The sequence below is a fragment of the Triticum dicoccoides genome, chromosome 5B, assembly GCF_002162155.2.
Source record: "Triticum dicoccoides isolate Atlit2015 ecotype Zavitan chromosome 5B, WEW_v2.0, whole genome shotgun sequence".
In the NCBI taxonomy this organism is placed as follows: Eukaryota; Viridiplantae; Streptophyta; class Magnoliopsida; order Poales; family Poaceae; genus Triticum; species Triticum dicoccoides.
The window spans coordinates 613,354,146-613,374,626 of NC_041389.1; the positions used below are offsets into that span (position 1 = coordinate 613,354,146).

General features: G+C 45.2%; 1 long non-coding RNA gene across 4 annotated transcripts in view; it reads left to right on the forward strand.

Annotated features, from left to right (window-relative positions):
* Nucleotides 1–18,707: 18,707 nt before the first annotated feature.
* The window catches only part of LOC119312059, a 5,162-nt gene continuing 3,388 nt past the window's right edge, over nucleotides 18,708–20,481 (forward strand). Inside the window, exons 1-3 of one of the 4 annotated variants that reach the window (XR_005151220.1) lie at nucleotides 18,710–18,947; nucleotides 19,021–19,113; nucleotides 19,185–19,312. This is a non-coding gene — a long non-coding RNA (uncharacterized LOC119312059). Of the gene's footprint in view, nucleotides 18,948–19,020; nucleotides 19,313–20,481 lie in introns of all 4 variants that reach the window. The other 3 variants (XR_005151218.1, XR_005151219.1, XR_005151217.1) reach the window with 3 other exon arrangements.

The window sequence follows — 20,481 nt, forward strand, 5'->3', positions numbered from 1 at the left end:
AGTGAATATTGGAAAGCATGGAAAATCTGACATATAATTTAAATCAAACATTCTTGTAGTTATTAAATTAGTGCTTCTCATGACGCAGTAGAAATAAATTGTCCATGTCTCTGTTTTATATTGCGGTTATATAGTATGCTTCGTCAGTTTTAGAACCTAAGCTAGTCTTCTCACTGCTTGCTATACTTCTTTTTAATATATTTTTTGGAAGGGTCGGTATTAAACAATAAATGAAAGTACACTTGCTCCTGCAGTGAAGCAAATACTGCTGCTCGATGATAATCCAGGTGTAGAAGTGATGTGATGTTTCTTTTCTAGCTTAAATATTTTTTTGGTGTGAATAAACTGAATTTGTTATTTATTTTACAGAAACAATAGAGGATATCCATATAGAGCAAGACAAGTAAAGTTGCTGATCTGAAGTTATATGTGCACAATCTGGAAATGCAAAATATCAGAAGTCATCAGGTTGTTTCCTAACTAACAGACTACTATTCTTCTCACATAGCGAGTCATTTTTTGGGTGTGAATTTCATTCAATGAAAGAATATAGAAGGCTATGTTGTATATGCACTACTCAGTTTATTTCAAAAAAAGGAAGAAAAATTATGGTTGCATGGTGGATCACACAAATCAAATAGATAATGGAAATGGTGAATCTTGGCAGGAAGGGGACTAACCAGTCCAGTAGCCATGGATGAACTTCTGTAGGGATCTGCAATCAAAGTGAATTCTTGTACCTATAAAACATTTCACTCAATAAAAAGATGGGAAGTGAAATAACATTGAGATCACATCTGCGAAGCTAATCAGATACTCCATCTGCTCAAGTACTTAAATATGTACTCCCACCGTTCCTAAATATAAGTCTTTGAAGAGATTTCACTATGAACTACATACGGAGCAAAATGAGTGAATCTATACTCTAAAATGCATCTAGATACATCCGTGTGTGGTCCATAGTGAAATCTCTACAAAGACTTATATTTAGGAATGGAGGGAGTATGTCATAATTATGACTATTGCAGTGCTTGATATTCTTTAATCAAGATATAGCCATGTATTCTGAGATCAAATTGTACGGGGAAGTGTTCATAACAACATAAGCACATGGTATATGTGTGTATATAAATAAAGTCTGACACAAGAGCATACATGATAAAGTAGAGAAGATGTGTCAACAAGATTAATAGGTCACTCCATTTAAAAGTCCTCGACTGAAACGACTACAAATCCCAATAGAAATATTAGTGGAATAAATCCAGTCACGGAATGGAGCACAGGCAGGATGGGGATCAGATGCAACCTACCCCCTAAACCACAACTGCTTCACCGGATGTGGTGGCATAAATCTTGCTCTATATGTATCACGAGAGAGAGAGATCGAGAGGGGTGGGATGCAGGGAGTGGCTGACCTTGAGCGGTAGTGGTTGTGGTGGTCGTGCCGGCGGCGACACAGCTTCACTGGAGCAGTTTCACTGGAAGAACAACCATGGCGTCAGGCAGGATCACCTCGGGCACGGACCCCTTTTCCCCTCGCTAAGAGCAGATAAGAACATGTAAAGGAAGCAACAAACATATATACTATAAGAACATGTAAAGGAAGTAACAAACATATATACTATAAGAGCAGTTTAATCAATCCTAATTAGGTCTCTGTGAATGTTTACTCTCGATTAAAATTTTAAACAAGGTCACATTAATTTGGTTAATTTAGATAATTAGAGAAACCACATAACCAATTGGAGCTAGATATATGCATCAAAAAGGCCTGATTACCTATACTACAATCAAAAGTATCATATACTGTTATAAATTTGCTATACCTGGGCGTGTAGAGGCAGCAGAGGCGGAGCTCCTTCTTGTGTGTGTGTCGGATCTCCTCGTCCAAGGCCGACGGTTGCGAGCTCGCCAATCAAACCCTGGGTCAGGGCCACGGGAGGTGGAGGCGAGGCATGCCGTCCAGGATTTTTAAAAGGGAACATAGAGCAGCATGAGCATGAGCCGTAGAAAAAATGGGGTCACCTTAAGATCAAGAAACAATGGCCTTCTCTCAGTTCAAATCAGAAGGAAAGAACCACTATTATTGATTAGAGTTATTCTTAATTAGGCGAAGCACTGCAACAGGGGATCCTAAGCTACAGTTGAGGCATACAAAACTATAAGTGTCTATTTTTTCATATATAAACAACCTTTAGTATCTCAACCAGAACCAAAGCAAAAAAAAGTCATGGTTAAGTAACCAGCAAAGGAAGAATGAACCTTTTGGACTTTTAAAGTAGCAAGACATGAAAAGTTCTTTTTTGCCTTCAATATTACACACAGTAGGGGAGGTAGCTGCTGTTTTATTGCACAATGGGCTCAGATTCGCCTTTCCTCAATCATATAACCTACCCCCATCATCTCTTATCACCAGATCAATCTGTTTATACAGTAGAGCTGCCCTGGTTATCACTCAACAAGAATGACCATCCAAGGACAACAACAAGTATCACAAGATCAAAAAGGATTCTAGAGACAAGAGGGAGGATCCAACTTGATACCCACAGGTGCCTCGATTGCTCAAAGGCACACTTATTTCAGCCACGGCTAATCATCATCGCCCTAGCAAGAATGGCTTCCGACCGATGGGGCATGTGATTCAAATACGCGGTGGCACGAGATATCTCACCGCGGGAGTAACTATTCATTCCAGCAGTAACTTTTTTTATCCGACGGACGAGGTCGTTACAGGGTCGATCCGACGGCCCAGATCCGATCAAGCCACCCGATCCGACGGCCAGGAATCCCAAATCGCTGTGGTGCGGCCTGAGGAGCTTCTATTCTTATTTCTGGATTTCTTGATGGGTCACCAGATCAATATGTTCTTATGAGGGTGAAACTGCCCTGGTTATCACTCATCAGAAATGACCATCCAAGGACAGAGCCACTAAAATAAGAACGTGATCAAAATAGCTCAAAGAAATGAGGGGGGATCCAAATTAATACCCACAACAATTGCCTCGATTGCTCGAGAGCATGCCTATATCAGCCATAACTGATCATCGTAGCCCTAGCCATGTCATATGCAGTAGCTGAAGCAGAGCAGGAGGAAGATGGAGCTCACCGAGGGAGGTTGTAGCCGAGGCAGTACTTAGTAGGCGCCGGGGTTGCGCCTGAGCGCCATCCAGCCGGCGAGGAACCGCTTCCTACACCGCACATCCACGCTGCTACATCGGAGTTGCGCCTTGCACCATCCCAGATGAGCACAAACGCCACGGGCACCGAAGCGGCCAATGAGAGGATGAGGTGATGTAGCACATCCAGGAGCACGGAAATATGAACCTAACCAAGAATGTAAGATTTAAGACTATAAGGCATGCACGGGAAGCAAACAATCAAGGCTGAGAAACAAGTGTCATGTCTAATTACTCTTTATTGTTGTTGTAAACTAAAACAGAAACCACCACAAACAACTATATATTGTGCATACATTAATCAGGAGCACACTAAAACAACAAAGCATCTAGTGGGGTACTCCTAATTATCGTATGACCTCAAGAAACTTGGCAGGCCTAACCCCCCTCCTGAACAACAAAGCCATACTTTATGAAAAAAACCTAGCTAGATCCAACGCTCCCCTGGACAAAGGTACCCGCAAAACAAGGCATATCCAGAAAGCACATTCCTTGGAGCCTAGCTAGACCTAAAGCAACAAAAATAGCAACACTCCACCAAAGCAGCAATCACACGCCCTACAAGGATCCAGACAAACAACAAAAGGCATAAATATATGCTCCAGCAATAACAAGCAGTAAATCAGAAACGCGTCTTGGCGCATGGTGCCTGGCTGAAAGCAAAAAATGTATCATGTACTGTAAATTCATACCTTCACCTGCAAAGGGTATGGTCTAGTTTCAATTGACAGTCTTGATGATTCATGTTGGCCTTTAGATAAGTTTTTGAACAACAATTTCGCCACCTGCACAAAAAGCAGAGGAAAGCTAGTAAATACTTCCAACATATGATGAACAAAATTATCTACCTCAACTCCTCCAATGACAGAACCGTGAGCAACCACTTCTCGAAGGTAAAAATGAAATGGCAATCGACAGTAGGCCGCAACAGCCTCAAACAGAGGTACATATGATGAACAAAGAATAAACACGGATCAAAAGAAAACAATTAAGAATGAATAATGCATAGCGTGCTTTACCTTCATGAACCGAACAGTAAAAACAACAGCCAATAGTGCATGGAACAGCAAGGTTGCCACCAAAATGGAAGAACCAGTCAACAACTAGTATATATATGGTGTATATATATGATCCACTATTGCAGTAATAACCACCATTTACCAAGCGATATCCTAAATAGAGTTGCCAAGTGTATATATATGATCCACTATTGCAGTAACAATCAGCATTTACCAAGCGATATCCTAAACTGAGTTGCCAAGTGTATATATATGATCCACTATTGCAGTAACAATCACAGCAATCCACAACTACAAAACCAAGAAAAATCTTAGTGATCCCTACAGGCATGAATGATTACCATAAAGGGGAACGGAACTGAGGGATACACACATAGAGTGAGAGATGAGATCCTCACAGTAGGACCACCTTGTTCAGCGACCTGCAGCTCCAGCTTGCCGCTCAGCCGGCGAACACGACACCGCGCTCTCACTGCATCAGCGTACAGAAGTTAAAACCAGAGAAACAAAACAATACATACATAGGAATTGACCATAGCAAAACACATGAACTAATTTAACAATGCAAGACTATAAAGGTTTCACCAAACATCAGCTTGTTTAGTCATGGAAGGAAGCATCGCATTTATATACATGGCAGGGGAAACCTAATTTGGGAACAGAGCATAAAGACTTTAACGCAAGATTCAAGAACAGAACATAAAAAGTAAAATCTTGTAATAAACAACTCTGCTTCTAGTTGGGGAGATAGATGAAGAACATAGAATAGTCAATTTGTATAGAGATGGACAAAAATTGCAGCCTTTTACGAACAAAAACCCTGTGGTCATAAAGAGGAAAAGCGATCAAATTTGTTATCAATCTTCAACTATGAACAACCAATCACGAATCCCTAAATAAAACCTAGCTTTGAGCTAAGAGCCGCTACTCCAGCGTATGTTGTCAGTCTATAACCCACCCACCGGCCTAGAATGCTAGCTCGCAAAAATTACAAGAGTCCTAGCCATCACAGATTCAACACAACCCATCCTGCAAAAAAAAGATTCAACACAACCTACACAATTCTGCTATGGTTCATTTCATCAGCTTGAGATGCGAAAAAATAAACACAAATATAGACGTTGTAGGTACCTGCCTGAAGCCCCCACAGCCCCGGGTAAACAGAGGAAAAAGGCATGGGACAGTCGATGTTGAATTCAAGGAGGGCAGCCACCCGCTTCGTCCGGGGAGGCGTCGGCCTTGAGGAAGGAGGGACTGATGAAGGGGAGGGAGCGGCAGCGGCGAACAGATGTCTCAGCGTCAGAACAGGAAGCATACTCTGCTTCTCGACTCTGGATATTGCTGTGATCGACGGCGAACTTCCTGCTACCAGCCACTTCGCCGGCTAGGCGGCACTGCTTCTCCGCACATTCAGGAGTGACTCGGTCGCTGTGTCGAGGTTGCTACACTCCTGCATCAACACCAAAAATGCATTAATAATGTTAGTCAGCATGGTTAAACATGGTATAAACATGAGGAAAATGGTTAGTTTCTCACCATGGGCAATGTGCTGCCCATCGGCTAGAGTGCTCCTCCTACGTGCATATCCAGGCACTGTCCAAAGATGTTTAATAAGAGAATTAGTAGGATAAAAGGAAATAACAAATAACATTATTTTTCTTTGTGTAGATTTACCTTCCTTGGGGACTGGCTCGAGACCCCTAGACTGAACTTCAGGTCTGAATCTGTATCCATCTCTTTTTCTTTCAAAATGAGCTGCTAAAAGAAAAGGTAGAAGAAAGTTGTTAGAAGTTTCCTCTAGAGCTGGTCTGGCAATTCTATCCAGATATCTAGAGGAATATGTATGTTCTGCCGCATGAGGAAGCTGGACAAAAGAGGAGATCACAAAATAGGTAATCATGTATTGGTATGCCTGTTTGGATCCTAAGGCTTATGTTAAAAAAATTGAAACATGAGCACCATATCTAGTCCTGCTACCTGCTCCCATACTGAAAACCGAACATATTTGAGTATAATGGAGTGTATTAGATAAAAAGGTAGAAGCTAAACCTGGTAGTTGAGAAAAATGAAATACTAAACACAGTCCAGTTTATTACTGAGCAACATCACATGCTAAGTAATAATCATCATCTCAAAGGCAGAAGGCGTGTTCGACAATAAATGTCAGTTTATTGAGAATGTGGTTTCCATTTATTACTAAGGGTATTGAAGTGATGATCCAAACAACCAATGTCAAATTAAAATTTCAAGGTAATCTCTTTGTCTATCGTCTTTCACATTGTCATAACTAAAATCCGTTGCAATAACAGGCAGAAGCGTATAGAAATGATGTAATAACAGGCAGATGCGTATAGGTTCAGTTCCACCCTTTAATAGTGTATACCAACCATTAATTTCTGTAATGGATCAGGAAGCATATTGGGCTGATTCCACAAAATGGGACCTATAAATGTTGGGCGCACAACCTTTCTTGAAATAGATATGACCAATATTTCCAGCAACTAAGAGACACATGATTCATGGGATTACAAATCAATAGTCAATAAGAGACGCACTTCAAACATAACAAATTAGACTTTATACATTACTTTTAAATGCAAAGAAATGGTGATGCAGGGTATTATTCCAAAGAAAAAACAATTATGTTGTACATGATCACAGAAATCACACTCCAAAGCTTGTACTTAACAACCTAAAGATGTACACCACAATCCTGCTAGAGAATCTGGATACTTATTGCCATTGATTTTCATAAACATAAGAACCCTGCATATGTAGGTTAACATTGTATAAGAAAAACATAGATACCTAGTTCACAACCATAGCATACAGTATGAACATCTTACCTACCATTTCCAATATCAAATGCTACATTACAGGAGAAGTAAACAATATAATGCTATAATTAGAGAGTCCCAACCTCAGAGCTCTCAGTAACCAACGGATGCACATCAGTGCTCTGCCATGCAGCTGTGAATGGTGCCAAGATGCCATGCCCCTTAAACCTAGAAATGCCATACTATCAAAGTCAGTAGTAGCTAGTAAACCGAGCGACTTCTTCTTCCCTACATTGTATGTCTTCTCCTTTGATTCATCTCCCATATTATCTCATTTCTACCCATCCAAATCCATGGTGAGCAAGAGCGGATCTTGCCTCAAACCATCGAAAATGAAATCTTCATGATAGCTGGTGGTCAAATGTTCATTTTCCCCTTTGATTCATCTCCCATATTATCTAAATTCTAAACCCTAATTTGACGTCCTTGCCAACAATGGAGACGGGAGAGAACAAGGGCGGGGAGGGCAGATTTGTAGCTTACTTGTTGAGAAGACGGAGGAAGAAGAACGCAGGCGGCCCCTCAGCAGCAGATCCAGGGGCCGAGGTGGGACGATGGCGCCGGCGGATCTGCGAGCGCCATGGTCGCCGCCTGACTTGCTCGCTCTCCCTCTTCCCTTCCCTTCCCTTCTAATGACGGGAGGGGAGATGTTGCGGGCGGCGTGGTGCGAGGGAGACGAGGAGAAGGTCCACCGCTGTGGGTGTTGGAAATATGCCCTAGAGGCAATAATAAAAGGATTATTATATTTCCTTGTTCATGATAATTGTCTTTTATTCATGCTATAATTGTATTATCCGGAAATCGTAATACACGTGTGAATACATAGACCACACCATGTCCCTAGTAAGCCTCTAGTTGACTAGCTCGTTGATCAATAGATGGTCACGGTTTCCTGACTATGGACATTAGATGTCGTTGATAACGGGATCACATCATTAGGAGAATGATGTGATGGACAAGACCCAATCCTAAGCATAGCACAACATCGTGTAGTTCATTTGCTAGAGCTTTTCCAATGTCAAGTATCTTCTCCTTAGACCATGAGATCGTGTAACTCCCGGATACCGTAGGAGTGCTTTGGGTGTACTAAACGTCACAACGTAACTGGGTGACTATAAAGGTGCACTACAGGTATCTCTGAAAGTGCTTGTTGGGTTGACACGGATCGAGACTGGGATTTGTCACTCCGTATGACGGAGAGGTATCTCTGGCCCACTCGGTAATGCATCATCATAATGAGCTCAAGGTGACCAAGTGTTTGGTCACAGGATCATGCATTACAATATGAGTAAAGTGACTTGCCGGTAACGAGACTGAACGAGGTATTGGGATACCGATGATCAAGTCTCGGGCAAGTAACGTACCGATTGACAAAGGGAATTGAATACAGCGTTGATTGAATCCTCAACATCGTGGTTCATCCGATGAGATCATCGAGGAGCATGTGGGAGCCAACATGGGTATCCAGATCCCGCTGTTGGTTATTGAGCGGAGAGCCGTCTCGGTCATGTCTACGTGTCTCCCGAACCCGTAGGGTCTACACAGTTAAGGTTCGGTGACGCTAGGGTTGTAGAGATATGAGTATGCAACAAACCGAAAGTTGTTCGGAGTCCCGGATGAGATCTCGGACGTCACGAGGAGTTCCGGAATGGTCCGGAGGTAAAGAATTATATATAGGAAGTGCAGTTTCGGCCATCGGGAGAGTTTCGGGGGTCACCGGTATTGTACCGGGACCACCGGAAGGGTCCCGGGGGTCCACCGGGTGGGGCCACCTATCCCAGAGGGCCCCGTGGGCTGAAGTGGGGAGGGGACCAGCCCCTGGTGGGCTGGTGCGCCCCCCCCCCCCTTGGGCCCCCCTGCGCCTAGGGTTGGAAACCCTAGGGTGGGGGGGCACCTCCACTTGCCTTGGGGGGTACTCCACCCCCTGGCCGCCGCCCCCCTGGGAGATCTCATCTCCAGGGCCGGTGCCCCCTGGGGGCCTATATAAAGGAGGGGGAGGGAGGGCAGCCGCACCCTGAATTTTTGGCGCCTCCCTCTCCCCTGCTACACCTCTCCCTCTCGCAGAAGCTCGGCGAAGCTCTGCCGGAACCCTGCTGCATCCACCACCACGTCGTCGTGCTGCTGGATCTTCATCAACCTCTCCTTCCCCCTTGCTGGATCAAGAAGGAGGAGACGTCATCCGCTCCGTACGTGTGTTGAACGCGGAGGTGCTGTCCGTTCGGCACTTGGTCATCGGTGATTTGGATCCCGACGAGTACGACCCTCAACCCCGTTCTCCTGAACGCTTCCGCTCGCGATCTACAAAGGTATGTAGATGCACTCCTATCACTCGTTGCTAGATGAACTCATAGATGGATCTTGGTGAAACCGTAGGAATTTTTTTATTTTCTGCAACATTCCCCAACAGTGGCATCATGAGCCAGGTTTATGCGTAGTTCTCTATTGCACGAGTAGAACACAAATTTGTTGTGGGCGTAGATGTTGTCAACTTTCTTGCCGCTACTAGTCTTATTTTGCTTCAGCGGTATTGTGGGATGAAGCGGACCGGACCGACCTTACACGTACGCTTACGTGAGATAGGTTCCACCGACTGACATGCACTAGTTGCATAAGGTGGCTAGCAGGTGTCTGTCTCTCCCACTTTAGTTGGAGCGGATTCGATGAAAAGGGTCCTTATGAAGGGTAAATAGAAGTTGACAAATCACGTTGTGGCTTTTTCGTAGGTAAGAAAACGTTCTTGCTAGAACCCTATTGTAGCCACGTAAAAGATGCAACAACAATTAGAGGACGTCTAACTTGTTTTTGCAGCAATTGCCTTGTGATGTGATATGGCCAAAAGTTGTGATGAATGATGAATGATATATTGTGATGTATGAGATCATGTTCTTGTAATAGGAATCACGACTTGCATGTCGATGAGTATGACAACCGGCAGGAGCCAAAGGAGTTGTCTTAATTATTGTATGACCTGCGTGTCAATGATTTAACACCATGTAATTACTTTACTTTATTGCTAAACCGTTAGCCATAGTAGGAGAAGTAATAGTTGGTGAGCAACTTCATGGAGACACGATGATGGAGATCATGATGATGGAGGACATGGTGTCGTGCCGGTGACGAAGATGATCATGGAGCCCCGAAGATGGAGATCAAATGAGCTATATGATATTGGCCATATCATGTCACTATTATATAATTGCATGTGATGTTTATTATGTTTATGCATCTTGTTTACTTAGAACGACGGTAGTAAATAAGATGATCCCTTATAAAAATTTCAAGAAAGTGTTCCCCCTAACTGTGCGCCGTTGCTAAAGTTCGTCGTTTTGAAGCACCACGTGATGATCGGGTGTGATAGATTCTTACGTTCACATACAACGGGTGTAAGACAGTTTTACACATGCAAAAACACTATGGGTTAACTTGACGAGCCTAGCATGTACAGACATGGCCTCGGAACACAGAGATCGAAAGGTCGAACATGAGTCGTATGGAAGATACGATCAACATGGAGATGTTCACCGATGATGACTAGTCCGTCTCACGTGATGATCGGACACGGCCTAGTCGACTCGGATCGTGTAACACTTAGATGACTAGAGGGATGTCTAATCTGAGTGGGAGTTCATTAAATAATTTGATTAGATGAACTTAATTATCATGAACTTAGTCTAAAACCTTTGCAAATATGTCTTGTAGATCAAATGGCCAACGCTCATGTCAACATGAACTTCATCGCGTTCCTAGAGAAAACCAAGCTGAAAGATGATGGCAGCAACTATATGGACTGGGTCCGGAACCTGAGGATCATCCTCATAGCTGCCAAGAAAGCATATGTCCTAGAAGGACCGCTAGGTGAAGCACCCATCCCAGAGAACCAAGACGTTATGAATGCTTGGCAGTCACGTGCTGATGATTACTCCCTCGTTCAGTGCGGCATGCTTTACAGCTTAGAACCGGGGCTCCAAAAGCGTTTTGAGGAACATGGAGCATATGAGATGTTCGAGGAGCTGAAAATGGTTTTCCAAGCTCATGCCCGGGTCGAGAGATATGAAGTCTCCGACAAGTTCTATAGTTGTAAGATGGAGGAAAATAGTTCTATCAGTGAGCACATACTCAAAATGTCTGGGTTGCACAACCGCCTGTCCCAGCTGGACATTAACCTCCCGGACGAGGCGGTCATTGACAGAATCCTTCAGTCGCTCCCACCGAGCTACAAGAGCTTTATGATGAACTACAATATGCAGGGGATGGTGAAAACTATTCCTGAAGTATTTTCAATGCTGAAGTCAGCAGAGGTAGAAATCAAGAAGGAACATCAAGTGTTGATGGTCAATAAAACCACTAAGTTCAATAAGGGCAAGGGCAAGAAGAACTTCAAGAAGGACGGCAAGGATGTTGCCGCACCCGGTAAGCCAGTTGCCGGGAAGAAGTCAAAGAATGGACCCAAGCCTGAGACTGAGTGCTTTTATTGTAAAGGGAAGGGTGACTGGAAGCGGAACTGCCCCAAATACTTAGCGGACAAGAAGGCCGGCAACACTAAAGGTATATGTGATATACATGTAATTGATGTGTACCTTACCAGTACTCGTAGTAACTCCTGGGTATTTGATACCGATGCCGTTGCTCATATTTGTAACTCGCAGCAGGAGCTGCGGAATAAGCGGAGACTGGCGAAGGACGAGGTGACGATGCGCGTCGGGAATGGTTCCAAGGTCGATGTGATCGCCGTCGGCACGCTACCTCTACATTTACCCACGGGATTAGTTTTGAACCTCAATAATTGTTATTTAGTGCCAAGTTTGAGCATGAACATTGTATCTGGATCTCGTTTAATACGAGATGGCTACTCATTTAAATCCGAGAATAATGGTTGCTCTATTTATATGAGAGATATGTTTTATGGTCATGCCCCGATGGTCAATGGTTTATTCTTAATGAATCTCGAACGTAATGTTACACATATTCATAGTGTGAATACCAAAAGATGTAAAGTTGATAACGATAGTCCAACATACTTGTGGCACTGCCGCCTTGGTCACATTGGTGTCCAGCGCATGAAGAAGCTCCATGCTGATGGACTTTTAGAGTCTCTCGATTATGAATCATTTGACACATGCGAACCATGCCTCATGGGCAAAATGACCAAGACTCCATTCTCCGGTACAATGGAGCAAGCAACCAACTTGTTGGAAATCATACATACTGATGTGTGTGGTCCAATGAGCGTTGAGGCTCGCGGAGGATATCGTTATGTTCTCACTCTCACTGATGACTTGAGTAGATATGGGTATGTCTAATTGATGAAACACAAGTCTGAGACCTTTGAAAAGTTCAAGGAATTTCAGAATGAGGTAGAGAATCAACGTGACCGAAAGATAAAGTTCTTGCGATCAGATCGTGGAGGAGAATACTTAAGTCATGAATTTGGTACGCACTTAAGAAAATGTGGAATCATTTCACAACTCACGCCTCCTGGAACACCTCAGCGTAACGGTGTGTCCGAACGTTGTAATCACACTCTATTGGATATGGTACGATCTATGATGTCTCTTACCGATTTAGCATTATCATTTTGGGGATACGCTCTAGAGACAGCTACATTCACTTTAAATAGGGATCTGTCTAAATCCGTTGAGATGACACCGTATGAATTATGGTTTGGGAAGAAACCTAAGCTGTCGTTTCTAAAAGTTTGGGGATGTGATGCTTATGTCAAGAAACTTCAACCTGAAAAGATCGAACCCAAGTCGGAAAAATGCGTCTTCATAGGATACCCTAAGGAAACCATTGGGTATACCTTCTACTTAAGATCCGAGGGCAAGATCTTTGTTGCCAAGAACGAATCCTTTCTGGAAAAAGAGTTTCTCTCAAAAGAAGTAAGTGGGAGGAAAGTAGAACTCGATGAAGTACTACCTCTTAAACCAGAAAGTAGTGCAGCTCAGGAAAATGTTCTTGTGGTGCCTACACCAACTGGAGAGGAAATTAATGATGATGATCAAGGTACTTCGGATCAAGTTGCTACTGAACTTCGTAGGTCCACAAGGACACGTTCCACACCAGAGTGGTATGGCAACCCTGTCCTGGAAATCATGTTGTTAGACAATGGTGAACCTTCGAACTATGAAGAAGCGATGGCGGGCCCAGATTCCAACAAATGGCTTGAAGCCATGCAATCCGAGATAGAATCCATGTATGAAAACAAAGTATGGACTTTGACAGACTTGCCCGATGATCGGCGAGCGATAGAAAACAAATGGATCTTTAAGAAGAAGACGGACGCGGATGGTAATGTTACCATCTATAAAGCTCGACTTGTCGCTACGAGTTATCGACAAGTTCAAGGGGTTGACTACGATGAGACATTCTCTCCCGTAGCGAAGCTGAAGTCCGTCCGAATCATGTTAGCAATTGACGCATACTATGATTATGAGATATGGCAGATGGACGTCAAAACGGCATTCCTTAACGGACATCTTAAGGAAGAACTGTATATGATGCAGCCGGAAGGTTTTGTCGATCCTAAGAATGCTAACAAAGTATGCAAGCTCCAGCGATCCATTTATGGGCTGATGCAAGCATCTCGGAGTTGGAACATTTGCTTTGATGAGATGATCAAAGCGTTTGGCTTTATGCAGACTTATGGAGAAGCCTGCGTTTACAAGAAAGTGAGTGGGAGCTCTGTAGCATTTCTCATATTATATGTAGATGACGTACTTTTGATGGGAAATGATATAGAACTTTTGGACAGCATTAAGGCCTACTTGAATAAGTGTTTTTCAATGAAGGACCTTGGAGAAGCTGCTTACATATTAGGCATCAAGATCTATAGGGATAGATCGAGATGCCTCATAGGTCTTTCACAAAGCACATACCTTGATAAGATATTGAAGAAGTTCAAAATGGATCGGTCCAAGAAATGGTTCTTGCCTGTATTACAAGGTGTGAGATTGAGCTCGGCTCAATGCCCGACCATGGCAGAAGATAAAGAAGAGATGAGTGTCATCCCCTATGCCTCAGCCATAGGATCTATTATGTATGCCATGCTGTGTACCAGACCTGATGTAAACCTTGCTGTAAGTTTGGTAGGAAGGTACCAAAGTAATCCCGGCAAGAAACACTGGACAGCGGTCAAGAATATCCTGAAGTACCTGAAAAGGACAAAGGACATGTTTCTCGTTTATGGAAGTGACGAAGAGCTCGTCGTAAAGGGTTACGTCGATGCTAGCTTCGACACGGATCTGGATGACTCTAAGTCACAAACCGGATACGTGTATATGTTGAATCGTGGAGCAGTAAGCTGGTGCAGTTGTAAGCAGAGTGTCGTGGTGGGATCTACATGTGAAGCGGAGTACATGGCAGCCTCGGAGGCAGCGCATGAAGCAATATGGATGAAGGAGTTCATCACCGACCTAGGAGTCATACCCAATGCGTCGGGGCCGATCACTCTCTTCTGTGACAACACTGGAGCTATTGTCCTTGCCAAGGAGCCCAGGTTTCACAAGAAGACCAGGCACATCAAGCGTCGTTTCAACTCCATCTGTGAAAATGTTCAAAATGGAGACATAGATATTTGCAAAGTACATATGGATCTGAATGTCGCAGATCCATTGACTAAACCTCTTCCGCCAGCAAAACATGATCAACACCAGAACTCTATGGGTGTTCGATTCATCACAATGTAACTAGATTATTGACTCTAGTGCAAGTGGGAGACTATTGGAAATATGCCCTAGAGGCAATAATAAAAGGATTATTATATTTCCTTGTTCATGATAATTGTCTTTTATTCATGCTATAATTGTATTATCCGGAAATCGTAATACACGTGTGAATACATAGACCACAATATGTCCCTAGTGAGCCTCTAGTTGACTAGCTCGTTGATCAACAGATAGTCATGGTTTCCTGACTATGGACATTAGATGTTGTTGATAACGGGATCAAATCATTAGGAGAATGATGTGATGGACAAGACCCAATCCTAAGCATAGCACAAGTTCGTGTAGTTCATTTGCTAGAGCTTTTCCAATGTCAAGTATCTTCTCCTTAGACCATGAGTCGTGTAACTCCCGGATACCGTAGGAGTGCTTTGGGTGTACCAAACGTCACAACATAACTGGGTGACTATAAAGGTGCACTACAGGTATCTCCGAAAGTGTCTGTTGGGTTGACACGGATCGAGACTGGGATTTGTCACTCCGTATGACGGAGAGGTATCTCTGGGCCCACTCGGTAATGCATCATCATAATGAGCTCAAGGTGACCAAGTGTTTGGTCACGGGATCATGCATTACGATACGAGTAAAGTGACTTGCCGGTAACGAGACTGAACGAGGTATTGGGATACCGATGATCGAGTCTCGGGCAAGTAACGTACCGATTGACAAAGGGAATTGAATACAGGGTTGATTGAATCCTCGACATCGTGGTTCATCTGATGAGATCATCGAGGAGCATGTGGGAGCCAACATGGGTATCCAGATCCCGTTGTTGGTTATTGAGCGGAGAGCCGTCTCGGTCATGTCTACGTGTCTCCCGAACCCGTAGGGTCTACACACTTAAGGTTCGGTGACGCTAGGGTTGTATAGATATGAGTATGTAGCAAACCGAAAGTTGTTCGGAGTCCCGGATGAGATCCGGGACGTCACGAGGAGTCCCGGAATGGTCCGAAGGTAAAGAATTATATATAGGAAGTGCACTTTCGGCCATCGGAAGAGTTTCCGGGGTCACCGGTATTGTACCGGGACCACCGGAAGGGTCTTGGGGGTCCACCGGGTGGGGCCACCTATCCCGGAGGGCCCCGTGGGCTGAAGTGGGGAGGGGACCAGCCCCTGGTGGGCTGGTGCGCCCCCACCTTGGGCCCCCCTGCGCCTAGGGTTGGAAACCCTAGGGTGAGGGGGGGGGCGCCTCCACTTGCCTTGGGGGGCACTCCACCCCCCTGGCCGCCGCCCCCTGGGAGATCTCATCTCCAGGGCCGGCGCCCCCCTAGGGGCCTATATAAAGGAGGGGGGAGGGAGGGCAGCCGCACCCTGAAGTTTTGGCGCCTTCCTCTCCCCTGCTACACCTCTCCCTCTCGCAGAAGCTCGATGAAGCTCTGCCGGAACCCTGCTGCATCCACCACCACGCCGTCGTGCTGCTGGATCTTCATCAATCTCTCCTTCCCCCTTGCTGGATCAAGAAGGAGGAGACGTCATCCGCTCCGTACGTGTGTTGAACGCGGAGGTGCTGTCCGTTCGGCACTTGGTCATCGGTGATTTGGATCATGACGAGTACGACTCCCTCAACCCCGTTCTCTTGAACGCTTCCGCTCGCGATCTACAAAGGTATGTAGATGCACTCCTATCACTCGTTGCTAGATGAACTCATAGATGGATCTTGGTGAAACCGTAGAAAAAAATTTATTTTCTGCAACGGTCCCCAACAGTGGGATCCGAGGGGTATCGGCGGCGGCGACGTGGGCGGGGCGGCGGCGACGTGGGCGGGCCGGCGAGGTGCGAGGGAGGGAGAGGTCGGGGGCGAGCGGGGGCTGGGATGCGGGAGGACGAGGGACGGGGGCGCGTGTGCGAGGAGGAGGCGGCGGCTAGGCCGGCCTCGTCGCGCACGGCCCCCATCTCGCGGCGTGAGGCCGGGGATGGGTGCCCGGCCGAGCGGCGGCGGCGGCGCCGGCAGCAGGGCAGGGAGGCGGGCGCGGGAGGGGAGAGGAGGCGGCGGCGAGGCAGGAGGAGAGGAGGCGCGCGGGAGGGAGGGGAACGAGAGAGAGGGGGAGAGGAGGCGCGCGGCAGGGGGAGGGGAGCCGTCTAGGGTTGCCTCCACTGGAGCCGGCCCTTTTATACCCCGGCGAGTGAAATGACCAAAATACCCCGGTGGGGGCATGATATTTACATTTTGCTGCCATTACTATTCATTCCAGCAGTGCCAGCTCCAGATCCGACGGCCCAGGCTTCTCCAGATCTCAATTGGACGGCCAAAAACGCATCAAGCGGCCCGATCCAACGGCCAGGACGCCCAAATCGCCGAGGAGCCGGAAGGAGAGCTTCTATTCTTATTTCTGGATGTCGTCTTTGCAGTTAACACAGTACTAATCTTTTTGCACTGTGTTAACACAGTATTCTATCGATTCATATTCTTTCGAGGAGTTCCTGTCGATTCATTTGATTGACGAACGACGCCACATAAGCACGGCAGGGCCTACGGCCCTACGGGCTAGTCTGACGTGGCCCAGCGATACCTTTCCTATCATGGTTTGACAGGACAACATAACACGTCCTCTCAAAATTTCCAAGGCTTCAAGACACTCTGAAAATGATGGTTAATTGGTTATGCTATGCTACTTCAATCAAAGAGAAAAAGGAAAAAAGAAACGCTGCGAGACAGCTCCCTCTAGGAGAGAAAGAAAACTTGAACAAGCAATTCGACACAGTTTCGCATTTGGAGTTTTCGCTCTGGTTTTCCTTACCGATTACGAGTAGATTATTGCTATTTTGTTTGATGAATATCGGGAGTATTTGATGAGTAATATGACCGCTTCAAGTCGCTTGCACCATGCATGCAAATTAGGTGGGTATCTGGTGCTTGAAGTCTTCATAAATGGGAGAAGGAAGCCAGTGAAACTTCTGCCTAAGGGCGTCGATCCACTAAAAAAAATAGAGGATTAAACGGTCGAATAAACCTTAGTGGAGTAAATTTACTACTCTTAAGTTTTTGGTCGTTTCTAGCCGACCCCCTAAACTTAGCGGAGTAAAACTTATAATTGGCTTATGCATTCCGTCGATCACTTACTATGCATCTCCGCTACTTGCAGCGACGATGGTGCCACACCGGCGACGCGCCACCGACAACATGTCCATCGCCGAGCCGATACGCGTCCATCATCGAGCCGGTCTGTGCCCGCTAAACCCACACAGGAGATGACCGTCGGCGACACCCAGTACCACGGCGAAGCAGATGACTGCGCAGGACCTCGCGACGGAGGCCATGGATCAAGCAATGGGTGCGTCTGGTAGCTAAACTGCACCTCCACGTCGAGCAGTCGCTGCACCGGGAGCAGCTCCTTGCGAGTCCGTACCCTGGTCCGGTCGACGGCGAGGCCCAAAGTTAACATCGAAGGAGTAGTTGACGGGGTGCTTCACGCATGTCACGAGGCCGCTGCAAACGCGAAGGAAATTTTTACCCCAGCAGGTCGCGAAGGAGTATTTTTACTTGTCCCGTGGAGGAGTAAAATTTACTCCTCTATGGCTATTTAAGGGATTGGCTAGAGATGCGTTAAGGAGAAAATTTCCTCAGGCCTTATTCGGTTACACCCCTCCATAAGAGGATTGGAGGGGATTTGAGGAGGTTTCGACTTGCAGGGAATTAAATCCACTTCAATCCCTGCCAAATCCCCTTCGAATCCCTCTCAACCGAACACAGCCTCAAGGAAGTACTATCTCCATACCAAAATATAAGATGCTTTTGTCGGCTAAATTAACTTTAAAAACGCCTTACATTTTGATACGGAGTAATACTACTCGCCTACAGAATTTCATATTTAATGGCATCTGGACACTTGCACATTGCCTTAGCTTTAACTTAAGCAATGCAATGCATGCCGACCATATTGCATGCATGCATACCACACATCGTCTCGCAGTTCTCCGCCAATCATAGTACTCCTTACGCGGCCATGTGACCACTAGCTTTGCGTGGCCAACAGCCGATGCTTGCAAAATGCCAAGCCAGCCACCAGCTTCCCTTCCAAAAAACACACAGTAGCTCTGGTGCCGGCCCTGCTCCTCCGGGAGGAAGTCCCTGGAATCGAGCCGCAGGGTGAGTCCGCTCTGGTGAAGGAGTGGATCGAGGAGAACGGCCTGCGCTGTTCTTCAATCACGTTCTGGTGAAGGAGTTGATCGCCGGAGAACGACCTGCTCAATCTTGTACGTAATTCTGAAGTTTGCTTTTCTCCTGCTATCTTCGCCATGAATCGCTAACTAGAATTGATGGAATTAGGAACAACAGATTGCTTTCAACTTGATCAACGTCTGCCCTTTTATTCGTGGAAGAAGCAGCCCCTGAGGAAGACCTGCTCTCCTTTTCAATCTGGTGAAGTTTCCCTTTCTCATGCCATGTTCCCATGAATAGCTCCCTAGAACTGACAGAATTTTGATTAGAAGACTGCTTTCAACTTAATCAAGCTTTCCCTTTTATAAGAAGAAGAAGAATCAGCCGGGGTTGTATTTTGTCAATTGAGATGGTAGAAGAGGCTAACACATCGTACCATATGGTACCATGCCAACATGAGGTACCAAGCTTTCCCTTTCACATTTACTTTTCTCTCATCCTGAAATATGACACTTGCATACGTTTTTCTTGCTCATGATTACTTTACAATTGCATACCTATATTGTCCGTTTTGGTAGCTCATGTTGGCATGGAATTTAAAAAATAGGATGAAGTTTGGGCATTTTGGTTTAGCGGTGGTCAAAAGGGCTTTGAGGTCCGAAAAAGGTATACGAACAATAGGTCCGCCAATGGCAAGGTAACGTCATGTCGATTTGTTTGTGCAAGGAAATCGAATGCTTAATATCTTTCCCCAAAGTAAATTCAGTTAGCAGGTCTGAACATGTACAAGTAGCAAGGGCTACATGGGCTAATTCAGTTAACAAGTCTGAAAACTAAATTCAGTTATCAACTAATCGGCCCGGTGCGGCAACGATGGTCTGCGCAGCCGACCTGAAGCCATGGAGATGGGTGTGCAGGTCGTCGACGTGGGGTTGCTGCGCGCGTATGCTGAGGTGTTCATCACGCCAGACGACCCATCTTAATCTCTTTCCCCAAAGTATATTCAGTTATCAAGTCTGAAAATGTACAAGTAGCAAGGGCTACACGGGCTAATTCAGTTAACAAGTCTGAAAACTAAATTCAATTATCAACTAATCAGCCCGCAACGGTGCGACAATGACAACGGGGCGAGGATGTCTTATTGATGCAACTTGCTGGTTTGTTTCTGTATGAACTAGCAATGTTTTGTTTCTTAGATGCGCAAACTTGTATCTCATAAAAAAAGATTAGCAATGTTTTGTTTCTTAGATGCGCAAACTTGTATATCAGAACTATGATGAATTATGTCATTTGATGAGCTTCTGTGGAAACTACTAAGTTCCGTTGCCTCTATATACACACTTGCATATCTTTTTTCCCGGTGCCTATTGCCAGTGGCACATTCTTACGTACCAACTAAAAGAAAATAAGATTAAAAATGTATTTTTCTTTGGTTGGGAATATTATACCTCAAATTTAGTTTAGTTTAGATCCAATGATTACTCTAAGCTATGAATAACACGTGAATTATGTTAGTTATGCAGTTTAAGAGGTCATGGGTGTGATACATGACAAACAATTATATCTGCGTTACATGATGAGCATCTACATAGTACCATGGTTGCCCGCGAGGTGTTGGTGATGGCGTTG